At 39.5% G+C, this 6,958-nt stretch overlaps 1 pseudogene; it reads left to right on the forward strand.

Moving 5' to 3' along the window:
- The window catches only part of LOC104965243 (synaptic vesicle glycoprotein 2C pseudogene), a 22,483-nt pseudogene extending 19,971 nt beyond the window's left edge, over nt 1-2,512 (forward strand).
- Nucleotides 2,513-6,958: the final 4,446 nt, after the last annotated feature.

Consider the following 6,958-nt stretch of genomic DNA (forward strand, 5'->3'; position numbering starts at 1 on the left):
GGCTGAAAAGTTGGGGGTTGTCGACCCTCCGCTTCGCGTCGGGCCGAACCACGCCCCTTAGCTGTGATATAATGAGCATATACCACGGCCTGTCGTGAGCTATTGCTTAAGTGTACAGCTCCCTTTCATATGAGTGTTGAGAGCTGTATCCATAAATTCATGTTGTGCTCAAAGTGCACCAGATTGAAATGCGTGTTTTCTAAATGGAGATCGACTAAGCTAACGCAGTATATGCTCCGACCGTCCACACTCACAACAACGGCCTATACAGACGTAAATAAACCAGCGACTGTATTCGCCATGACTCAGACAGTCTGTGGTTTGTACTTGTTTAACTTTTGTCTAGTTTCTGAACAGATATTCGGAGCTGTGAGCTCTGAGGGCTAACAGCTAACGGCTAATGTTGTTTTACTGGGGTTCTCATTGACTAGACGTCACGGCTCCACCTACACTGCGTTACTATAGTTACTGCCCCAGCTACTAAACTGTAATGGAAACGCAGCATAAAGTGAGCCAGTCCTAACAAGGCCTAACAAGGCCTAACTATACCGTACTAAGCCGAGCGAGGCCCTGCAATGGAAATGCGCCATAAGTCACCTGCAAAACTAATTTAATGTAAAATACAAAGAAAAAAAATTTATACTGAGAAGATAATAATATGTAAACATTTTAATTATTCAAAAACATACATTTCCAAATCTATATTTTTTCATCCTAAAATCAAAGAGAAAGAAAAACATTGAGATACAGTTGAAAAATAGCTGAGCGTTAGTCTAAAGATGTATAGTAAAACAAGCTAAACATATATTGTATTGTTTTCTAATGCCAACTGGGCATGAGAGTCCAACGATAAACAACAATGAAATCATAAATAGAGTATACCTTTCACCTTATGTGGCAGTACAACTTTCTCTCTTAACATTTATAACTTATTGTTGTCTAACTGCATCGTTTTCTAATTTATTCTAAAAACTCTGAAGCTGTGAATCAAACTGCAGACACAGATGGGCTCCTGCTGACGCTGCTCCACAGTTCAGTCACATTAACACATGAGTGGCTTGACACCATCTAACTGTATTAATACGGGTCGATTGACTGAAAAACAAAATGTATCCAACATCCTGTGAAATAATGTAACACGGAAGTTTGAGGAAAAGTAAAAGGGATGATGCATCAGGGATTTAATTACACACTGTAATATCCTGTGTGCTAATATGGGGCTTTCTCATTTTCTTCATCCAAAACAGAAAAACTATATTTTCATACACACACATTTTGAAAGGCACAAGGAGCATTTATTTGGATACAACTCAAACAGAGGTTGTGCGCTCAATAGTTTGTTAAAGGTCCCCTATTATATTCTTTTTCAACAATATATTATAGGTCTCAGATATATACAAACATTTCTCTGTAGAGTTTGGCTGAAACACCAAACTGATCATTGTAGCATGCCGTAAACCCCTCTGTTTCAGCTCTGTTTCAGAAGTGCTGATTCTGTGTCTGTAGCTTTAAATGCTAATGAGCTGCTGCTGGCCACACCCCTCTGCGAGATGATTGGTTTAAAAAAAATAAAACACACAATGGGGCTCTAGGAGGAGATTCAGGTGATAAGGTGGGGGTGTTACCTTGGTTGGTTATTGGCTAATGGTTGCACAACCCATACAAACATTGTGACATCACAAAGTGGCCAAAATCTGATCAGCTCTTTTTCAGACAGGTTTCTATATAGATGGATCGGGACAAAAAGAGAGGGGTCTTTGTTCCTGAAACTTTTAGGATCTCATTACACAGAGGGGACACATTTATGTATAAAAGACATGAAAAAGTGGATTTTGCATTATAGGTGACCTTTGAAGTCCAACTCATTGTGCCTTTGAGCTAAAGTATTGCTGTTACATAATTATATGAGAATAAGCGAAAACAAGGTGCTTTATTTGGGAGCTTTCTGGTGACATGATGTCATTTGTCCTGTTTATTAGTTTACACATGAGCAGCTCGAGCCTAGCTTATTTTTTAAGTTATAACAAAATAAAGTGACAAGACACGCTGGAAAATCACGCTTTTCCTTGATGATTAAAAATCTATATTCTTGAAAATCTAATTGCATAGTCACAAGTCGTTATGTTCAGTTCTTCATCACTTGAGATAATGAGTTGTGTGGATTTGTTTCACATTCACAGATCATGTTCACATTTTTCAAAATGGCAAATGAAGAAATGCAGCTGCAAGCTCTAATTGTTTCCAGTAACATAAATCGGTTATAAATGTTTGTCATCACACACATTCATATCATCACAATGACGGTTGGCGCGTGCAGCCAACATGGTTAATTACAACAAACTGTATTTGCAGGATTGGTGGAGCGGTGCCCATCGTGTTCTCCTACTTTGCGGAGGTGTTGGCTCGGGAGAAGAGAGGAGAGCATCTGAGCTGGCTGTGCATGTTCTGGATGATCGGAGGAATCTACGCCTCAGCCATGGCCTGGGCCATCATCCCACACTATGGTGAGTGACCACGCCGACCTAATGCACCAGTCATAAAGATTTCACACTGACGAGAGTGTCAAACAGCACTTGGAGTCACTCATGACTTTTCTCCTCATTAGCATTACAGCGATCATCTCATCATCTCATCAAATGTTCCTAAAGTTTAGAGACAGAATGTTGTCAATCATAAGAACTTCTATTAAAGAGGCCCAATTATTCTTTTTGGGGGGGTTTCCCTTTCCTGTAGTGTTTTATATACTGTAGGTTTTAGTGCATGTAAATGGTCTGCAAAGTCTAAACTCCTTTGGTTACTTTTGAAACATAGTGACATCACTATGTAACACTCTTCTATTGGCTAGCATTGTATGTGATTTGCTAAGGGGCGGGACATCTCTAAGCGGTTCAATCTCAACAGAGCCAGCCAGCTAACCAATCAGAGCAGACTGGGCTCTGGTTTCAGACAGAGGGGGAAAAGAGGTGCTGCAGCACAGGCAGTATGAGAAAAATAAATAGCTATTTAAAATGGAAGCATGTAAACATGTCACCGTAGAGGCACAAAAAACAAATATGAACATGAAAATGAGCGTAATATATGCCCTTAAATGCCTTTTAAAACGTTCCAATGCCAAAACACTGTATGGGGGAGGCTGTGGCTCAGTGGGATAGTGCGTTGATCTTCCGATCAGGGGAACCAGTGCTGGTTCAATCCCCACTGCAGTCAGCATGTCGTTGTGTCCCTAGGCAAGACACTGCACCCTAAATTGCTCCTGTGGGGACTGCCCACAGTATTGAATGTATGTAAGTCGCTTTGGATAAAAGCTAACAAGTGACATATAACGTAATGTACTGTAACGATGGGCAATACTCATAAAATAGACAAAATAAAGCATTCACGTTGCAAGGTAGTTTTCCAGGAATGTGCTCTTGCATGTTTTTGATTGGCCGCTGCAGAATCTTGCTGGATGACGCAGCAGAAAGTTTGAGGCTGTTCTCCGTCAGAGCCTTAGAAACAGGGTACAATTATTGAATGCACATTTTCCTTTTAGCTGCAGCGACAAGGTTACATACTGCAGAGGTTTCCCACTGTCAGGAGTCACTCGCATCACTGCTTTAAACATTACTGCAAACAGAGAGGGCAATAACGTTTCTTCTCTTCATGATGCTCCCTGCTGATGTGGTGCGTATACACCACCACACGATACATAACATGCAGGTTGAAATACTTCCAGAATCACAGGGCTGTATTTAGAAAGGCCCTCCAGGGTGCACACAGACACAAAGCAGGTGGCAGTGTAGGTGGAGCTCTGACAATCACAGCAGAAGAAAAAGCATTGAAGCATACAGTACGTCTGCCTACACATTGGATATGCACATTAAGGCGTTTTAAAATCTTCAAAATAGTCAGAACTGCAGTAGTTCTTATAACATAAATGTAGTTTTTCAACCATAACCATACTGTGAACTTTACATAATGAAGGTCCACAATGTATAATCGGTGTTCATTTGATGCTATTTGATGTGACAGTATTGGTGGTATAACTAAATAAAGGAGGAGGAAAAAATAAGAACGCCAGCCACCTGGATCAATCCTTTTTCTATTTTATACGATCACATTATAATTTTGATTGTTTGGGTTGTCTATGTTGCACTTCTTTTTTTTTTACCTGTACATATGCCATCTATAGAACATCTGTCCATCCTTGGAAAGGGACCCATCCTCTGTTGCTCTCCCCTTATATTAACTGTGGGGTTCCTCTGGGAGTTGTTCCTTGTCTGCTGCGAGGCCATAAGGACCCATCAGACAAATGTGTCTTTTTTTATATTGGGCTATACTAGTAAAATGTTATTGATCGATAACACTGGATGGAGATGTGGAGGGTGCGCTTGATTTATGTAGCTTGTGTCAGGGATAATCGAAATGGGAGGGGATACAACAGAGGGCTGAAGGGAAATGGTGATGGGAAACAAAGAGAAAGGTAAAGGATGAAAAGGTTTGAAAGGAAAGTGAAGAGTTGGCTTTGGGACCCTGGCCATCAGGACCCTGTCTCTACCAGAAACATTTCCCTGAGTGTGACTCTCTAATATAAAGGGTTGATTACTGTAAGTACCTTGCACAAGTGTTGTTCTTATCTAGAATAAAGTCACAGAACCAATATAAACTTCACTATAAAACTAGTGCACAGTAATTTAATTTGGTCAGAGAAGTCACGACCCAAAAACGGAATTTTTAAAACAGTGCTTACTTGAGAATAAAACATGCTGCCATGAACTGGAGTAGGGGTTGTATCATTCTTTTTCACATCATCCGTAATGTAATTGGGTTTGTATAGAAGTGATTTTTATTGGGCATATGTGCATTAATATGGTCTGTTATCGTGCATCTTCATTTCCCCTTCTCAGTTAAATAAAATACAAAAAACCTCTTTCTGTAAACGACATTTACGTTTAAATAGCATACATCAAAACGAAAATATGTGTTTTTGCCGCGTCATTGTACACAGCAATGTATAATATAAGTCCTTTATTTTGATAAATCCACATCTAAAAATCTATAAACATAACTCCGGTAATAATTCTGCCTTCCATTTCTTTATTTACTGGCACCGGCTTACAAGAACTTTCATGAGAGAAGTATTAGTATATATATATATATATATATAGCATATCATTTGTGGCTCAAATTACCCTAAAATTAAAAGCTTCCATGTAAAAGATCACTTTGACTTTTCACAAACTTTATTTATGTGAGTGTGTGAGCTCCAGCTGAGGCTCATCATTGAGGCCAATTGATTAGACGCCAGGGTTTTAACACACTTTTCCTCCAAGATGCAGCGGTGTGTGGGTAATAGGTTCCGCCGCAGTGCTCCCTGCATTGATTGGTGGACAAAGGCCAGAAAATGGTGTGTGTGTGTGTGTGTGTGTGTGTGTGTGTGTGTGTGTGTGTGTGTGTGTGTGTGTGTGTGTGTGTGTGTGTGTGTGTGTGTGTGTGTGTGTGTGTGTGTTGACAGGCAGCAGGTTTACAGCTGATCTGCAGTCAGGCGGGAGCATCGCCCCAAGGAGGGTGGGGGCGACGAGAGGGGTTAGTAGACCAATCAGCAGCAGCGAGCTGTCATGACCAATGAGCATCAGTGCTGAGGGAATACTGCAAAGGATGATGGGACAGACAGAAGATCTGACCTGGGATCAGTGGTGAACCTTCATCGCTGAGACGTGTCTGAAATACTGAATCTTATAATTCCATTCAACAGCTGTAAAATGTCAAATCAAAGACACGCTGCTGAGGAGAAATACAAAAGCAAGACTCATCATTTTAATTTCAGATACTCTCGAGAATATAAAGAAGGAAGTATTGAAGTTTTGTCTTTTAAGATTAGAGACATTCGTAAAAAAAGAAGGTCATTTTAGGCCCATTCTTAAATCAATGGATTACATCACGCTCATTGCGGAGATAGTTTGAACTAACAGTTAAAAAACGTTCATTAGTTTTACTTTTCCTGACCCCTGTAGTCTCTGTGAGTACAACATGTTTGACAAACTGAAACTCATCCCACTCAGAACAAGACTGCTTTAAGACCACAATCTCTCAGATGAAAATGTGCCTGTTTACTCTCTAGATATAAGAATAGGGGAAATGCCTTCAAATTGTCTTTTTTTTGTATCTTTGACACACACACAAATTCCAAAACAAAAACGATACTCAGAGCAGAAGATAAAGAAAAGCAACTCATCTTCAAATCTAAGAAGCCAGAGGTAATGTTTGATATTGGGGCGTAAACCTGGTAAATCGTCCCTTGATAAATCAGGAGTAACTTTGCGTTCAGAATAAACTTGTGGCTGAAATATTCCAACAAACCTGGAATCACTTTGAAATATCAAGAAAGAATTCAAGGGGAATCCGGAAAAGACCAGGTAACCATGAAATGCCCCCCAAAAAGAGAACAACCCTTTTGAGGTAAAACTATGATGTCCAGAATCAGATAACAAGTCAAGGAAAGTCAGAAATACGTTTGAAAAGATACAAAATAAACCAGAATAACCCATAATCTGGATTATCAGAAAACATCCTCCATCAAATACGAAAGAGTCCAGAATAAAACCTTTAAAAAAAATTCTAAATCTAAAGTCATAAGTTACATTTCTGAACTTCAGAATGTTATCCAAAGCTACACAACATAAGTAGGTAGAAGTAACCAGGAACATCCTTTAGAATTTAAAAGATAATCAAAACCCTTAAATCCAATTTGAAAAGTCTAGAAAAAGTCTTGAGTGATTTTGAAAATAACTTTTAAAAAGTCCCAAATATTTGTTAAGGCAACAGCTCTGTAACCTCCACCACTGAGTTATTATCTACCAGTGACGTGCGGTGAGCTTCATGGCTGGTGAGGCAGCACTGACTCTTTCAGTCAGATTTACAAATATTATATTTTGACCTTAATCAAAATATTCGGTTATTTTCAAAAGCTTTTTTAGTC

Source organism: Notothenia coriiceps, unplaced genomic scaffold (assembly GCF_000735185.1).
Source record: "Notothenia coriiceps isolate Sejong01 unplaced genomic scaffold, NC01 NC01_scaffold00037244, whole genome shotgun sequence".
Taxonomy (NCBI): Eukaryota; Metazoa; Chordata; class Actinopteri; order Perciformes; family Nototheniidae; genus Notothenia; species Notothenia coriiceps.